Source organism: Centruroides vittatus, unplaced genomic scaffold, assembly GCF_030686945.1.
Source record: "Centruroides vittatus isolate TY-2023 unplaced genomic scaffold, ASM3068694v2 contig_879, whole genome shotgun sequence".
NCBI lineage: Eukaryota > Metazoa > Arthropoda > Arachnida > Scorpiones > Buthidae > Centruroides > Centruroides vittatus.
Window position 1 is genome coordinate 2,152,882 of NW_027122571.1, and position 18,923 is coordinate 2,171,804.

At 25.9% G+C, this 18,923-nt stretch overlaps 1 protein-coding gene across 3 annotated transcripts in view; it reads left to right on the plus strand.

The window, feature by feature from the left end:
- The first annotated feature begins 1,185 nt into the window (after positions 1-1,185).
- Positions 1,186-18,923, plus strand: part of LOC136983252 (retinal homeobox protein Rx1-like) — a 41,592-nt gene continuing 23,854 nt past the window's right edge. Inside the window, exon 1 of one of the 3 annotated variants that reach the window (XM_067279954.1) lies at positions 1,186-1,212. The gene's annotated coding sequence lies outside the window, so the exon portion shown is untranslated. Of the gene's footprint in view, positions 1,213-6,766; positions 6,902-16,606; positions 16,689-18,923 lie in introns of those variants that run through there. The other 2 variants (XM_067279953.1, XM_067279955.1) reach the window with 2 other exon arrangements.

The following is an 18,923-nucleotide window of genomic DNA, read 5'->3' on the forward strand; positions in this document are numbered from 1 at the left end:
ATTTAAGCTTGTTTTTAATTTTTAAATTACTGTTTTAATGTTTATTACATTAAATAAACATTAAAATAGTAATCTATAAATTTTGAATAATAAATTAAACTGTAAGCATTCACACATGGTTTTATACAAAATAATAATGTTGAAGAAATTTAGTTACAGAGATAGAAAATTTAAATTAACTTTTATTTGAAACACAGATTTATAAAACTAGATTATAAGTTTACTTGGACTCGTATAAAACTAAAATAAATAAATAAATAATAGTAATAATAATAAAGTTTATTTTGAAATTCTTCATTAACTTTTATTTTTTAATTAATTTTAACTAATAATTGGATCTATATCTCTACAGAACTATAAAAAATTAAATTAAAATTCAAAAAATGTTAATAAAATAAATATTATATCTATTTTATTGACTAATTTTGATAATTTGAAAACATTTAACGAAATATAGCCTACTATCACTATTTGATTGTACTGTACTGTACAGTATTGTACAGTACAATTATAATTAATCTAATTACTTTTCAAAAGACAATTTACAAATTTCTGTTGACTTTAGTCGATTCAACTCTTAAACTAAATCAATAAATCAATTTTTTGAAATTTAAAAGCAACTTCAAAGCATTAAAACTAAACCTATTACCCTATAATCGTATACTAATTAAAACATTTTTTTTATTTTCTTTTTTTAGAAAACTACACATTATCATTTTAATGAAATTGTTCGAGATTAATCTCTTCTCCATTATAGCCATTATACATTTTTGCTTCTTAACTTGATTTAGTGCTTCTCGTTTGTAAAGAAATTTGCTATCGGCTGCTTAATCGACTTCAGGTGTCAACGCTTGGAAAAATCTGTAAAATACGCTCGTTTTAAACTAATTATGATTAATTCCCTGCTTTACGAAACTCCATTAACATGTTAGAAAGAAAACTAAATTAACATACCAATAAGGAAGGTATCTGGATAACTTTGCCGCAGTCACTCATCCCCTATTGGATAATCAGTAAAGTGGGAGGAGAATGAAGTAGTTGCTCTACCAATCCGGAACTCGATGGGGTAATACAATAATTTTCTGGATGAATAGTTGGTTTCTTCCTTCCCTCCCCTTTTACATTCATCAACTGCTATTGTATATACCTTCTTTACTTTAAGTTGTGTAGTACCTTCTGCAGCTGCTGATCCTTCTACAATTCTCATAGCACGTAAGTAGCTGTTTTTCTTCTTGTGTCATCGTATGAAACGATTCTTTAATAAAATATTTACCGATGAATTTTTAAATAGTTTTAATCATTTAATTGTATAATAATTGTTAATAATTTTTATTTATAATTAATTCTTATATCTCAAAGATTATTAATTGAATTTTTGATAATTAATAAATGAAAAAATTGGCTTTACGAAAATAATTCAAAAAATTAATAAATTTAAAATATATATTTATTTTAATTATTTGTTTTTACTTAGTTTCCTGTTCAAAATAAATTATAACTTTCATTACAAAAAATAATCGTGTTATTTTAATTTTATAAAATATGAAATAACGTTTATTAAAACTTTTATTGTTATTATGATGTTTTTTCCCTTGAATTCTTATAACTTAATAAGTTTTTGATAACATTTATCCAACATCATCTTTATTTAAATAAGCATAATAATGTAAATAATTGTAAATTTTATTAATTTAATATATTTAAAATGAATAAAACTCTTGCATTTTAAGTGCGGCAAAAATGAAGAAATAACATTCCAAACAGCATGTTCAGTAGGCCTAAACTTTAAAAAATAAATTTAACTTTATTATATCATTATAGAATCTAAATTTTTTAAATACAAAATTTAAAAAATTTATAACCGAGTGAAACAAAAATAAATTTGTTTTATTGGATACGTTATTTTGAATATTAATATGCAATTACTGTAGTTTATATACGTATAAACTTATAAGAATGCAAAAACATTAATTAAGTAAAATTACTAAATCTATTCTATTTTGGCTACATTAATTTTGACTAAATTTGTCCTATATTTAGCCATGTTATTCGTAAAGATTTTCCAATAACTTATAAGATAAAATTAAGCTGTTTTATTAAACAAAGACCCGATATTTTTCTTCACATGGTTAAAACAATTGACAATTGTTAAGGCTCGTATGAGCAGCAATTTTGTAAATTAGTAGACCTATACATAGGGCTATTTAATCCGTAGATTACTTTATAACCTATTGTTTTATTGCATAAAAATTGCTTAAGTATTCTATGCCTATTTAAGCAATCTTTGATTATTAGCTTCTTTCTGATTAGTACTCTAAGTCCATGCCAAACAGTAGGCCTAGTTGTCAGAATAATTTTCAAAATTACTGTTATCTCTTGTGAGAATTGGCAAAGAAGACTTTTCACTTGAAAAATAATTTTTAATATTGTATTAAAAATAAATTATTGTAAATTTTATGATTTAATATGTTGAAGTCATAATATTCGCATTTAAATTAGGTTTCGGAAGATCTAATTATGAAAGAAAGTTTTCTGAATTTAAATTAAGAAATAACTTATTTCAAAAAATTTATGAAATCTCACCTGTTAAATTCGAAAAAGCTATCTATATCGTGATTAATAATGATTAATTAAATTGTAAGAATATAATTAATATAAAGCATTAAATATATCCGTTCAAAATTAAGCTGTCGAAAATGATGTATAGTTTCTTTTATTTTCTTTTATTACTATTATTAGGTTTATTTAATATAATAAACTTTATCTTAAGGCATTTCATTATTTGACAAATGATTTGTTTTTTTATTAAAAAATTCGGAACTGTTATAGTATCAAAGATAAAAGAATGTAAAGTGTTTTGGCATTGTGAAGACGAATTATATTTATTCGTTTCTTTTTACAGTCCATTGAATATTATTTGTTTGTTTGTTTGTAAACAATTTTTTTAAATCGAGATATCTGAAAAATGATATATTTAATGCTTAACATGGAAAATGGAAAATACTGATGAACTTTTTCGTTTGGAATCATGTTCTGCTTACCAGTAGAAAATTTTATAAATATAAAACTCTCCGAATGATTGAGAATTTTATAAGTTATAAATTTTATAAATATATCAAAAATCAGTTTATATAAAAGAAAATATTTGATATTAAATCTAATAATTAATAGGCCTGTTTATGTTATATTGATAATTTTATAAATCCAGTTTTTCTTAACTAAATTTATCTTGAGAGACATAAATGAATTCTTATTGACGCACTGCTATTGAGTTACGGTAGCCTTAACTTCTTTTCCATCAACGAGATTATTATTCTATAAGAATTTTTGAATGATATAAAGTGAATCTTCACAAACAGATTATGCGGCCAAACGTCAAAATATATAATTATGAATAAACTCAGAAAGAACGGACTGACACATTTTATTTAAAAAAAAAAACAATATATCTTTCGTAAGTGAAACTTTTTTGCTATTTTATAATATAGAGTGAAGTCAATATAAATTATTTTTTAAATTGCAAGATCTGTATTTTATAAAAAGAAAGCAATGTTAAATGACATTTTAAACCTTTGTTTTTAAATTTCAATTATATTATTAATTTAAAGAGTCAATTTCGCTTATTTTATGTCAAGGTTCATGTTTTCTTCCATATTCTTTTCTTATTTAAAAAAATTACATTGTATTTAACTAAAATTAATTTTTTTCGCAATTTTTAACTTCATAATTCTAAAATAATCTCATTCTATTATCAAAATAAAATTAATTTAGATTTACATCGAAACACTCCCAGCTGCATATATTCATTATTTTAATTAGCCGAAAGATAAAAATAAAGAATTTCCACATTTATCTTATTACTGTTCCACACGACAATAATTCAAATAGGAAAATAATTTTACAATATTATTTTATAGTAATTTATTTAAGCATCACCATTTTAAAAAAGAAAAAAAAATTATTTGCAGTAAATTGAGGATAATTTGTTTGCTGAATGCAACCATGCCTGAAAAGAAACACTGAAGATTAAAATCAAAACGTGATCAGTCAAAACATTTTTCCTTGACGTGATGAATTTGTCAACGTTCCACTCAATGCTGCCAAGAGTAATGTTTGAGTGACCCAATAGGGTTGTGCGCATTTATGCTTTACTGCTTTCTCGATTCAGGAAATGTTTAAAGCTGTCGCATCGATTGAATTTCATATTAATTATTTATTCTGGTTCTATTTTATTAATATATGAAAAATTTTGCATTAATTTTTTAACCTATGTCTCGTGATATTACGATGATTAACAGTTTTGTTTTCGTGACTAATATTATTTTATGATGAAAAACTGTTATTTCAATTTAAATTTTACTTTGTAATATTAAAATATGCTTAAAACATATAACATGTGCCCATATCCTAACCTGCGTAATATTATATTAATGTGAATATTTATATATTGAAATTTTAAATCCCGATGTAAGTGATTTTGTAAAACCAAAGTTTATGTTAATATTAAATATACAGAATTTTTACAACATATATATTATGCCACGTTAAATATTCCGATTTTATTATATTTAAATTTGCATTATTTAGGCCTACATAAAAGATAAATTTGGTTAACGTTTTAAAATATTTAAATTTACTTTATATAATAATATACTCTAATGAAATTTTCATTTAAAATAATGATATAATTAATGAGTAATATGAAAATTAAACTTCTTTTTTAAAGAAATGAATGGTTATTTAACTGAAAACTGAAATAAAAGTATTAAAATAAACTTTGTTTCGTTAATTTTGGATAGGGTCACTTTCGTAGAATATCTTAAATTGTCTTTGTTAAATAAAATTGCACAAGAATAGACGTATATTATAAATAAATAAATAAATATATTAATCTTCTCTTGCTCAATTTTATTTTAATAAAGATAATCCGTTCTGAGAAATGAGGAAAAAATATCAATTCTAGGAAGAATAATAACACAATTATTTTGTGAGAATTGATTTTATCAATATAAATAAATTCCTTGTTATTTTATTTTGATACAGATGACTAATTTTGCTTTTCTACTTCTTAATCATTTTAAAAGTATTTTACCTCATACCAATCTTTTGCAATAAATCTTCTCACTTTTTGTACTTCATATGTCAAATTTCGTCCTACTTTAAATATTTTATATCATTTACTGCTTTACTCTATACATAAATTTCTACAAAGATATATTATTTAATGTTTAGTTTCAATTATTTATAATTTTTGAGGCCGATAAATAATCATGAAATGTACTTATTTTAATTCGTTATCGTTTCAAAATTAATAGAGCGCAAATCTGTTCCCTATTGGCTGATACGGAACCTATAGAAATTGATCTAATTTAGGCATCATTCTATTTATGTGGAGTTACAATTGATGTTTTGTGCTTCATTGGTTAACTGTTAGCATAAATTTATTTTTTCCTTCTAGATTTTGCAATTTTCCTCTATATGTGAAATTGAATATTAAATCTCTAAGAATAGTAACCAGGTTTCGTAAATGTACTGCACAGTACAGTACAGTACTTAAACTCTAGCTTCCTATTCACTAAATGAGGCAAAAGGGAAGAATAAAGCTGATTTATATGGTTCTAATTTTAACTGATGTAAAGTGTGTTTTTCGGAATTATTGAATTATTCATCGTCATAAAATAATACTTTATCATCATAGTGTAGTTAGCTTGAGACCGGAACGGTTTAATCGATAATACCACGCTAGCTAATGATTAAGTAAAACTTGATAATCTTTTTTCTACTTAATGGAATGTGAACACGATTTTAACTCACATGTTTTAACCATTATTTGTGAATTTAAACGATCTCTTTTCATCGTTCATTTAATTTTTAGGAGCATTAAAACTTTTTCTTTCAGACAATAATAGACTTGCACTGTTCCATCATTTTATTAATAGGCTCATCTATTTTAGTTATTATTTATTAATTACTCATTTTTCCTTTTCGCTCTTTAATTTCTAATTTCCTCTTTTATATTTTGACGATTCGAACATGACTAAACACTATAAATTTATTATTAAATAACATTCACAGATTTATATAATTTCTTACAAATTATAATACCGTAAAAATAATATAATCTAATTTCTTTTATAAGAAATGCCTATGTGACTAATATATTATTATTTTTAAAATTAATCTTAAAATTTAAAGAACGTATCATTTAATTAAAAACCATAAAAGTAACTTCAGATTGACGGCATCGGCCCTTTAACAGAAACCAGAAACTAGGCCTTAGGCAAATTCTCTGATTGTTTGTAGCTTCAATTTGCACTAAAGGAGGAGACTTTCATTAGTCTGATGGGAAAGGAGGTGTTTAAGAGGTTTTTTCCCCCTTCTTTCTCTCTCCATCACCTCAGAAGGGAACAATAATTGGCAGAAAATATTCTCCCTTATCAGATACAACAACTTGATTTCTAGTAAGGCGAGTCATGTCTCCGCCCCTCTAGACTCTTCATTACCTCATTTTGTTGCGAACCCAGTCTCGAACCGGACTGCACGAGGTGTGGATGTAGTAGAGTACCACCCGCGTGCACGGTGCTGCTACCCAGTGATAATTACCACAGCTCGCAGATGCCTAAAGAAAAAATAAAACCAGAGGCGCGGTCGCTAAAAACTGCCGATTCTGTAATTGCGGCTCACATCTACGGGCCCTCAATTAATATAATTAAAACCATCCATCACACTGTGATGATGCCACTCGCTAGAGGGCAGGCTGGACAAGGTCGGGTGGCTGCTCGATGATCGAGTCAGTTGGAGTGGTGCAGGCGATGTGTGCAGATGGCACGAGGGAGGCCTTAAAGTCCTGTGGGTGGTCAATGTTTACACAATCGCCATTACTTGGGATAATCATTGATTGGTGAGTAGTTTTGTCTCTTTGTAGAGATTCATCGCGTGAGGTGTTGCATTGCGTGATTCGTTTGATTCTGTTAGGAACTTCAGTAAAAAAACAGTCATTTGTTGTTTGGTTGTTGAAATCTGTCATGCGATTGGTGTAACAAAGAACGAAATCATATCTCCATCCAACGTAAGAACTCCTTCTGATTGTAGTTTCACCAATAAAATATTCTTCTCTTCATATTTCATTTCATATTGATGAAGGAAGCTTGTATAAAAATATCCAATTATGTTAACATGGCCAGAATTTAATTAAATTTAATCTTGTATTAGTAAACAGATATCCTAGCGAGATGATGGGATAATAAACAGCCTAAAGCTAATTATTATTCAGGAAATTTCACGATGAACAGCTGCTCAAAACAAAGATAATTCTATCTGAATAAAAATAGTAATTAATGTGATCATGTTAGAAGAGGAATGATGAGGCCATCAACCTGAACACTTTATTGGCAATTTAACTGCCAAAGACGAGATCGTAACATCGGCTTAGGGAAAAAATAAGCAATTCCTTTTTGTAAACTCGAAAATTAAGATGTAGACCTTGCTGTTATGTCACCATCAGCACAGCAATACGATGAAAAAGTAGCGATAATAACAGCTCAATGTTAAATTAGTAAAAGATTTGAAGTTTTAACATTAGTTATAACTGAAATTTAAGAAATCTCTTGAAAAGTCAATAATTGAACTTTCTAAGTTAAGTAATTTCTGTAATCTAAAAGGAATGCCTTTCTTCCTTATGATATCTTGAATGCTTACTCGTTAGACGAAAGTTATTTCAATAGAAAATAATTCTTAGTAGTTTTACATTTTTAATTATCAAAAAGTCTTGTTTAAATTCACTTTAATCTTAAATTTCCAGTAAACTACTTGTCCATTTTTATGCGCCGTTGCAAAATTAAACAAAGAAATATGATCTAATAAATTTTTGAAATTAACTTTTCAAAAAAATAAATTATTTAGAAGTCGAAGGAATGAATATAACGTTTTGTATTATACGATGCTCTGCTGTTGGAGGCCTAAAGGAAAATTGAAAATCCACTTTTTCTTTGAGCCCCAACATATTGAATTTCCTTATTTCATTGACAAGAGGCCTCATAACATATTCTATCGTTTCAATAAATCTTAGTTGTTAATAAATTAGTTTTATATGCTTAGTGATTCTTTTAGGTGTAATTAGACTACAATTTTTGCATGCCTAATTAGTTGAGATATGATATTTTAGATTCTTTACTTAACAAGATATTTTTTGACACCAATGTTGCGTATAATATTTTAACTATTTAAATAAATCTGTTTCATGTTTATAAATTTAATAAAAAATTTATTAATAAAGATTGAGAAATAAGTTTAGCTAATTTTTTGATAATCTTTCACATAACAAAATATTAGCTCATATGAAGATTGAACTGAGAAGAAGATGTACTAAACTCACGCGAAAATGAGTTTAATATATCGTAAATAAATATTTTAAAATAGTATTAGCATATAAATGTTTAAATATCTTGATTTATTTTATCATAAATAAAATATGACTATGGAATTTTATCGAAAAATTTATAATTGCAATGAACCCTATAAGTTATAGTCAGTCTTGCATGACTCAAAAGAACTTCAATTTAACCTGTAAAATATTATCTAATATTTTTGTGTATTTTATTTTTTATTTTTTTATTTTATAGACCTTCGTGTCTGAAAGATTTTGATAAAAGAACATAGGGGTGGTAAACTCTATCAGTTTATCTCTAAAACCTCTTATTTTAAACGAGGTTATAAGTAGATAATCATCCCATCACGCTGGCAAATATTCGATAGTATAAGCCAATCAGCAAACATGCATTTTATCTAACCTCATCCACATTTTTTACAAGAGGTTGGTAATTTGTTGTGCAGCAAACCCAGCTCGAGCTTCACGCGTGCATCACGAACCACCAATTGTTTATAAACCGCGACATAAATCATACCATAAGAATTGGGGTGAGAAACTTTTCAAAAATTGTCTGTTATTTCCTGTACCTCCCCATTTTGTTTCTTTCCTCATTTTAGTGATTGTTAAAATACTGTACAGTACATCCAATGTGAAAAATGCGTGGGTTGAAAGCTGATATAAGTCTTCGACCTGACCCCTGATACTTCTATCTGCATAGCCCTATCGTTTCTCTACCTAAGGCAACGTTCTTTTGCCGATGTAAAAGCTAACAAAGCAATAATTTATTATGATCAATGTCTCATAACATATCCGTTGAACCTGTTGCTTATTATTGTTACTTTAGTCAAAATAAAATTATTTGATGGAGTTAAGTAAAAGTTAAAAGTGAATAAATAATACTAATTAAATCAGAAAAGTAAATTATTCATAACTAAAATCTCGAAAATAAATTAAAAATTAAGTAAATAAAGGATTTAAAACACAATTTCAATTTCTGAAGTGCATATTTTAATGTGTGTAGTGTTGAGAAGAAGAAACTTTCACAACTTATTTAGAATTGAAGTAAATTTTTTAACTTTTCATAGAAAATTTTAACGTAAACTGTCAACAAAATAAACTTTAAAAATGCAATCTTGGCATTTTTTGAAAAAGAAATTTTTGCACTGTATGTCAGAAACACTTTTTTTTTTTGGTTTGTTTTTTTAAGGAATGTTTGCTTTATTTTAGGAAACACGTATAACTAGTAACCGTTGACAGTATCATCCTAATTTAAACTCATTCTGAAATTTATCAAAGAAGTTATATATTAAAAAAAACCTCTAAATTTTAAAAAATGAAATAATTTATTTTCATTTAAATCGGATAATATTTGACTTAAGTAAATGTAATTAGTTAAGATTAGTCGGTTAGATTGAATAATAATTAAATATAAAAATTTAAATTTAATATTTGAAAATAACGGCTTCTGAAATATCAAATAAAAGTCTTCTATATAGACAAACTTTATTTAATTTTTAGTCTTTATAATATTTATTAATATATTTTTTCTATCTTTAATTATTGAGATTAATCAACTTATATTAAACATGTATTAATGTAGAATTTTAAATTTAAATATAGGCCTCTAAATATATTGAAAAAAAAAAGAAATTAAATATAATCAACAACTTATTTCGAAGAAGTTTTTTAAAGTGTAGAACACATTGAACTGTATAGTACTATACAATACATACAGAACATAGGCCCTTGTTAAACGTATAGACTAAGGAAAAAAGTTAGAACTGATAGGTCTATAAAAAATATATGTTTTTTCTTATAAAATATTTATTCAGTTCTTATCTTAATAATAGCTAATATTTAATCATTATAATCTAATATTGTTTATAAATAGGCCTTTTAGATTTTTCTTTATAATTACAATAAATTGTACTGTACTGTACTTACATTTTTTAATAAATAAATAATTTTTTTACATAAAATATAATCTTCATCGAAAAGTTTTTAAGTAAACCAACTGGATAAAAATATAAAATAAATTTTAGCATAATAAATAATATAAAAATTTAGAATAAGAATGAATTTATTTAGCTTAGTTCTGAATAATTTTATTCACTTATCTAAATAAGTAAGAATAGACAATCTCTGCGTACCTTTAACTTTTTGCTACAAATTATATCATAAAAGATAATTTTATCTTAATTTAATTAAACCGAGAAATACATTTATATTAGTGAATTTATTTGTTGAAAAATAATTTTTATTTTTTGATTTTAAAAATTAATCTAGACAAGTAGATTTTTTACGTTATAAAATGGAAGAGTTTGTTTAGAAAATAAATCGAAGCCATTAATCTATTACACGTTATGTGTAATTATTAATGTACTATGTTTATATATCAGATACAACAGAACTACTGATTTTTTAGATCGATACTTCGTAATAAATTTTTATACTTTTGTACGAAATCGCAGTTTCTACGTTTCTTTTTATAGCTATAAAAATATTATATATAATGTAAAATAATTTTTACAGATATATATATTTATATATTTATTTATTTATTTATTTATTTATTTATGTACCGTACGTTTTATAGACATTAAAGTTTGATTTTAACGAAATATAAATATACTACATTCATTTGGTACATAATTTCAATCCGACAAAATGTTCATTCTTATTTTTAAAAGTGTATAAGATAAAACTTATTTTAATAGCTCAATTACTATTTTTATTTTAAAAGAATTTTATATTTAACTATCATTATTATTGCTTCACAGTTATATAAATTAAATTAAATTAATTACTTTCCTTTCAACTTTTTTTATATTTTTTTTATTTATCTTACGCCTATTTAAATTTATTTTATTTTATCACTGAAATAGAAAATAAATCCAGTTTACGACAATTTAACTAGAAAACTAAATGCCTTAAATTTAATTAAGTAAAATAAAGCATAAAAACTGAAATTTTGTTCATGAATCATAGCGCAGTTTTTCAAGTTTTAATTTGAAAATTTTCTCGTGTTAAAAATAAAAATAAATAGTTCAACAATTTATGCAATTAAAACATTACGTAAGACACAAATAAATATAAAAATAAATTTGTTTTATGTTTTCGTGGCTCATTAACTAAAATAATTTTTCAAGTCGTTAAACCAATTCAATTACATTAAATATACGAAACTAAAATTTAGGCAGGTGAACAATTGTCCTATATAGAATTATTCACTTTATCCAAATTTATAACTTAAATAACAGATTGTTGACCTAAATAACAAATGAAAGAATTTAAATATCGAAGAGATAAAAATGGCTTCGGGTAAAATTCAATCGCTTTCATTGATTATGGATGATGATTGACTTACTATATGGTAATTTAAATTTGGAACGACGGAACTAATTGAAAATGATATGCTTTTCGTGTCCAAAGGCATTAATTAATTCACTATGAAGTTATTTACACGAATAATGCCTAGACGGGCTACATTTTATACTCATTAAGGTTTTTATACGCAAATATATTTCATATTCGGCTAAATTATATGCTTTTCTTTGTATAATCAATTTGTTTAGAGGCACTTTACGATTTTCATATTGCTAATTACATACATGGACTGTTTTTTTTCTGTTTTACACACAAAGAAATGAAAGATAAAAAAAGTAGCAAGTTATGATTTATGTCATAAATTATATTGAGAAAGTTTAAAAAAAAACCTCTTAATTTTGTTAGTTTTTCTCATAATATTAATTAGAACTCATTTACTTAAAGCCTATATTTAAAGTTCATTTATTAGTCTACGCATGGAAATGCTATTGTTTAACAATTCTTTAAATTACTATAAGTTATTGACTATATTATTGCTTAGATTATTCACATTGTTACCTTCTTATTTAAGAAACGTGTTTTGCTATTCTTCTTATTGCAATTATTAACGTCTTGAGTAGTTATTCGTGATATACTCTGCGATTATAATGATTCTTAAGTAAATAAGAATGTCATTAATATATAAGATACTTATTAAGAACATTGTTGTATTGACTGTTAATGACATTTTCCTTATGCATATTAAAGAATTATTTTATTAATATAAATAGATTAGCGTGTTTGTTTAATATATAGATTAATTTCGATAATATATCCGACAACAATGTGTAAACGAATTCCCGTGAAGATAAACAGTAATTTATAAACATTAAAGGAAAATAAATAGACCTATGTATATCATTAAAAATTTAGTTAAATATCTTGTCATAAATTTAGCATTAATCAAGTTCATGTAATGAATATTTGTAATGAGTTCAATAAAAAAAATCTCTCTAGAATAGTTTAGTATATTCATATTTAACTTTTGTTTATTCAACTGTTAGTAGGCCTATTGCTAATAGAATAGATAACTGATTAATTCTATAGCAGAAAAAATTCTGATTGTTAATTTATTATCGAAATTGCTTAACCTCTGATGAATTGAGCTATTAATGTAACATTTTAGTTATCCATTACAAAGTTCAATTCCTTTGGCCCGTGTTATTTACAATTATGAAAAATTTAGATTTATTGTTCATAATTTATGGATTGAATTACTAATAGATATAAAAATAATTTAAATAACAAAGTTATTTATCAATTAAGAGAATTAATCACATCGTGAATTGCCATAAGCAAACCTCATGTCTATAATAGTCTTCACCCTCTCCAATCTATCTTGCTAATGAATCTAAACAGAATCAAGTAGCATAACTTTCAAGTCGAACACAGCAAGTAATCAGTGAACGAGAGAGAGAGCGAGTCGATAAGCGATAAGACATAAAATGTCTTCAGGCATTTAACTAATTTACTTGAGAACTCTGAATAAGCACAGCCGTACAGAACAATTATTAATATCTTGTTGCTTCGCCAAACAACACATGTCAAACACATTTAGTACTATTCTTTGATGGAAAAATGCGAATGAGATTTCGTGCAAATGCAGAATGTGCCTCTAGGTATTAAACGACCCCAGACACTTCGCTTTTTGATTCTTTAGAGATAGAAGAAAGACAATCTTTTATTGGTACTTAATTGATATAGGCTTCGGGGTAGGATCTTCGCTTATTTAATGGAAGCACGCTTATAATATAGGCCTGAAGTAATCTATATATGTATTTTTTTATAACAAAGATTCTTTTAGCATATTTTAATAAATTTATAAAGTAGGCATTCATTATTTGTTTTATCTCAAACTATGATAATTATGCTTAAAGGCTGATTTTATGCCCGCGGAGTCAAATAGGCCTCAATTTCTTTCGCAACATCTGTGGAGCAGAACTTACAAGCCTATGAAATATTAATAAGTTTGTGTTAAAAAGAACCTTTTATATATTGAAGAATATACGTCAATAAACTTCAACTGCCATATTTTATTGTGGTAATTTTATGTTGCTTCCATTTATAACATTTCAAGTCCTAGTTTAGATTTGAAATGTTATAAAGATGAGTTATCTTATTTATATATCTAATTTTAAGCATTTAATATAGCAATTTGAGTCGATAAAAGCCAATTGAATCAAGTATGACTTAATCTGTTAAGGAAATTTTGTAAATTCTGAATCGAAACAATGCACTCTATATATTAAAATATGGAATGGTTCTTTGTTCAGTGTCAATTAGGCCGCATCTTTCTCAGAACGTTGACTCATAAGTAGGTCTAGTGTATAATATTTTGAATAATTCAACAAGAAATTCTTGATAAAGTTATCATATAACAGTGTTTAATCAATTACGGGAAATATTACGTGATAATTTGTACGTATTTTACATTTATACGAAGGAGATTTATATACTAGGCCTATTGTTACTTATATATTTTTAAGCAAGTTTTTAAATGATTCTAATTATCATAAACATCACTGCAATAAAAAATTCTAAATAGAAAAATGTTTATAAGATTACTTTTTCAGTATACAAACTACTTTAGATATAAAATTCTGAAGCACTGTTTTGAAAAGCGATCATAAATAATTATTTCTGTTCATAAAACATGAATTTTAAGAAATTTAAGCCGTAGATAGAAACACTGTTTATGAACTAAATTTAAATTTAATTACTTAAATATTTTAATAGTTAAAATATCAAGTAGTTAAATGGGTTATATTTAAAACCACTCTCAAAAAACTACTTTAAATGAAATAAAATGTGAAAATCCCAAAAATAAAAAAAAATCCGAAAATAGACGAATACGCCTGTTGTTAAATTTGGTTATAGGCGTAGAAGGCAAACCTTAATAGTCCTATTAATTTCGTTTCTGAATTACAATTAGGCCTACACACGAATTATATCAAGTAACAGGCCTATAATCGTTTCTATTAAAAAAAATTCAAATAAATCAGATTCTGAATATTACTGCCAACACTTTTATAGATTATTTATTAATATAATATTCATTTGTAACCAAAAATAAAGTAAAAATTGAAGAATAATAAAAATAAAATAAAGTAATATGTGATTGGATAAAAAAAAATGACTATTAAGAAAATCAGACCAATAAACTTTAAGTATGAATAATGTTTCAAGCATTATTGGTGCTCGCACGACTATAACCATGGAAGATTGGCCAGTTTGCGAATAACAATAACAACTACAAAAAATAGCAATATACAATATTGTTATCAACACTTTGCGAATTAAACGAGTAGTATTAGTGACGAGTAGTGCACTCCTTTTAGAGTGCATATTTCTCTTTAAGGGCGGAGTTGTCACTGACAGATAAGCGACTGTTGCGACAAGTCCAACCAGTTCTTCATCCATGTCACTGAACTTAATAGCTCGATCGTGTCAACTCTGTTTTCTAATTAAATGTTCCAAAAGAACGATACTACGTCTGTCATTAACGTCCGAATTTTTATATGCTAATCTAATACAGATAAGCTTATCTTAATAATTTGTAATCTGAAATGAAAAATAGAGAGTATGTTTAATCTGAAACTTTGATCTTATTCAAATGTATCCTTTTATTATTTCCTAGCAGGTTTTAAAGATAAATTACTTAATGTTACCTTTACCTTGCTTAGTCTTTTTATCTTTTTTTGTTGTTTACTGATGGGCTATTAATTTTATAAATTATTAATAATTTATGAGGTTGTTAATATTAATTAATTGAGATGGGAATTAAGGAATTTTTATTAGTTTTCTTATATTATTTATGAAATATTTATGCTATGGTTTGTTTGAAGAAATATATTATTTTGTTATTTAATATGCAATTACTATGCATAAATCAAATTAAGAGTTTTTAATCTGTGAAATTATTCTGAATATTTTTACTCGCAACTTCTCGTGATTAGAAACAATTTTTGTTCCTTTCAATATTAAAATATCTATGCTTTTATTAATATATTGATACTTGTATAATTAATAAAATTAACGAAAATTTTAATTGTTTTAATAAATCTTTGACGAAAATTATTTTCTTACACTTAGAGTAATATAATTTGCCAGTTTGAATAAAACATGGAATTTGTGAATTGGGAAGAAAGTAATGAAATTTAGCCTATATCTTTTGTTAGTTGTGTGGGTGTATATTAAAATATAGAATAATATTGTGCGATCGACATTTTGCGATCGATCCAAATTAAAAAAGGAACTTTTTGAGAAAGAAAAGATTCTTTTGTCATCCAGTAGATGCATTTCAATAATTTTGAATAACGAAATCCATTCACGTTCAAGGACATCATTTAAGAAACGCATGAACACACCATTGATCCATTTACTGCACAAAACCCACTCATCTGTAGAAATCGGAAGCTGAATTCGGCCTTTCACGAAAAATAATCATTAAAGAAAATTGTCGAATGAAGAAGAAGACTCATTGAATTTTCGCAATGCTACAATGCTGCTCAGTTACGTGACTCGTCGAAACACCAATGGGAAGTCACGAAGAACCAAGTCAAGACAACCCTATTGTACTTGTATGTGACATCCGACAGACAAAACGTATTCATCATACTTAGTAAGTACAGCTGTCTGGGAGACAGGATGATGTTACGGAGTATGGTTTCGATCGGTATCAAATGACAAATATTTATTGCTGTATGTGAGTATATCAAATAGATTGTTATACACGCATAATCGTGGGGAAGTCAGCTTGACTAACTCTTTATATCCTGCACGAAGATATATATTTCCAGGATAAGAGATATTACAACTTTTAACAATACGTGCATATTGGAATTTATGCACCTGAATCGTGTATCAAAATCACTTTAAACGGTATTTTAACAGGTGCTAAACATTTCGCAGATATTTTGTGAGAGTATTACTAAATATTCGTTTATCCAAAAAAGTAAGTAGATTCATAGAAATTGAGATTAAGTTATAATAGAATAAACATAAGATGCATAAACTTTTAATTTTAATAATAAAAAGAAGGTAGTAAAAACTTTATAGTCAAACCTAAGTTCATCGGCAAATTAAAAATGTGGATTTAATTTGGACTTTATTTAGTAAAATTTGTACCGAGGATCTATTTATTTAATTTTGAACAGGTTTTTCACGAAAATCCATTATTTTTCAACTTAACAATATAATACTAAATGTATTATTTATTGCAAGAAGTTTTAAAGTCTAGTTTTTATTTAAAATAGATCGTTTAAGAGCTTTTAGAATGCATCTATCGTACTGTAGTTTAATTTGCCATTACGATATAAGAAAAAATAAAACCTAGCATAAAGATTATAGGTAAAATTCGTAATTTACATTGAAGCCACTAGAAAAAGTCGTATTTTTTTTTCTTTTACAAAAGCAAAGATAATTTTTGCAGGATCAATTTCTGTCTACTTGACCCTTCTCCTTCAGAAGTGATAACCATCTGACTTTAATCCAATGCCAGTTGAGGTGGCAGAGGAGCCAGGTTATTTGTAAAGCTCTTTTTTAAAGATACAAAATCTTAGAAGAAGAAATCTGCTAAAGAGACGATAGAAGCAAAGAGAGAAGATAAATAAATACCTTGATGAGATTAGAAGAGGTAAGCAGTTGACGTGACTGCAGTTGACTCTAGATCTAGAACATAGGCCAATCCAACATTAAATCGCTGTATCTGTAGCAAAGTATAGGTTTCTCCAGACATGCACTTGATGTATGCGTTTGTAGCGTGACTAACCACCTCTGACCATATCATTGTTAGGCCTACTCAATATGGCTTATCAACAACATCCTATCGTCTGAGATTACTGCAGGATTTAGATACTCTCCTTACCTTTTTCTTAACAATGATTTCTTAGTCTCATTCCTAATTGCAGTTACTCTGCCTCTCCACCTCCGCCCGGGGAGGATGGCTGCGACCTTTCGGAGGTTGGTTATACACGTGTCTCCACGCTAATTATGGACTTCGACAGTTTCTAGATGTCTGTATTGTTGGCTAGAGTAGTCGTATGCCGTCTTTCTTTTTTGCACAATTACTACTTTTTTAAAGACGTGCTACTACTTCGAGAGTTATCTTCAGAGAGTAACTTCAACATAGTTCGGTTATGTTATACTCAATTTAAACTGATGATAAATTAACTATAATCTGAATTTTAATTGCATACTTTACCATTACTTACTTTGGAACATATTATTTTACTTTTGTAATAAGTTACTAAATAAGCTGTATATTTATTTAAATCCTAAAGTTACTTCAAATATATCCTTCTAGATTTATGAAATATTATGTACTGTACTGTACTTTTATCTTAGGCTAATTATCAATATTTGAAGTAGTCGTTAAATGTAAATACGTCTAGTTTGTGCTAATTTGCTTTTAACAAATGCAAATATAACTATACGTTTTAAATTAAATAATACTTTGCAGTTAATTTCGTTAACATTATTCTAAAGTTTTTAAAATAAATTAGTTTATATTAGTCAAATAAGTTATAGAGCTTTCGAAAATTTATTTTAAATTAATGCTGTTGTGTAAATGATTCCTCCCAAATATGATCATAAAAGCTGTTAAATTCAGGCTATATTTAATTTCATTTTTAATATTAAAAGTAAACATAATTACCAAATAAAAAATAAATAGTCTCTCATGCATTGAAAGTGAGTATAATAAATTACTTATTGTAATTTTCTAGTTAATTTAGGTAGGCATAACCTAATTACATTAAGATCAAGTTCAATCCATGTTGATAAATGTTGTGATCTAGGTCTACATAATTACGATGAATAAATTTATTGAGACATTACTTATTATGAAAAATAAAATAAAAAATTTAATATAATTTATAATTTTATTATTAAATTCATTATAATATTAATAAATTTTATTAGGCTAAAAATATGTATTATTTCCTAACTATTTAGTCTTATTATTTATAATATACGATCATTATGTAGGCTACTGTACTGTACTTTACGTATAGTTAATTAATTATTTGCTTTAAATATAAATTACTTAAATCTATTATTTTATAACAAAAAATTTTTAATTATAAACAATACTTTATACGGTTAAATATTTTTTAAAAAGTAGGATTTCTTTATAGATTTTCGTTAATAATTTTGAATAATAAATTATTTTTACAATAAAATCGATTTT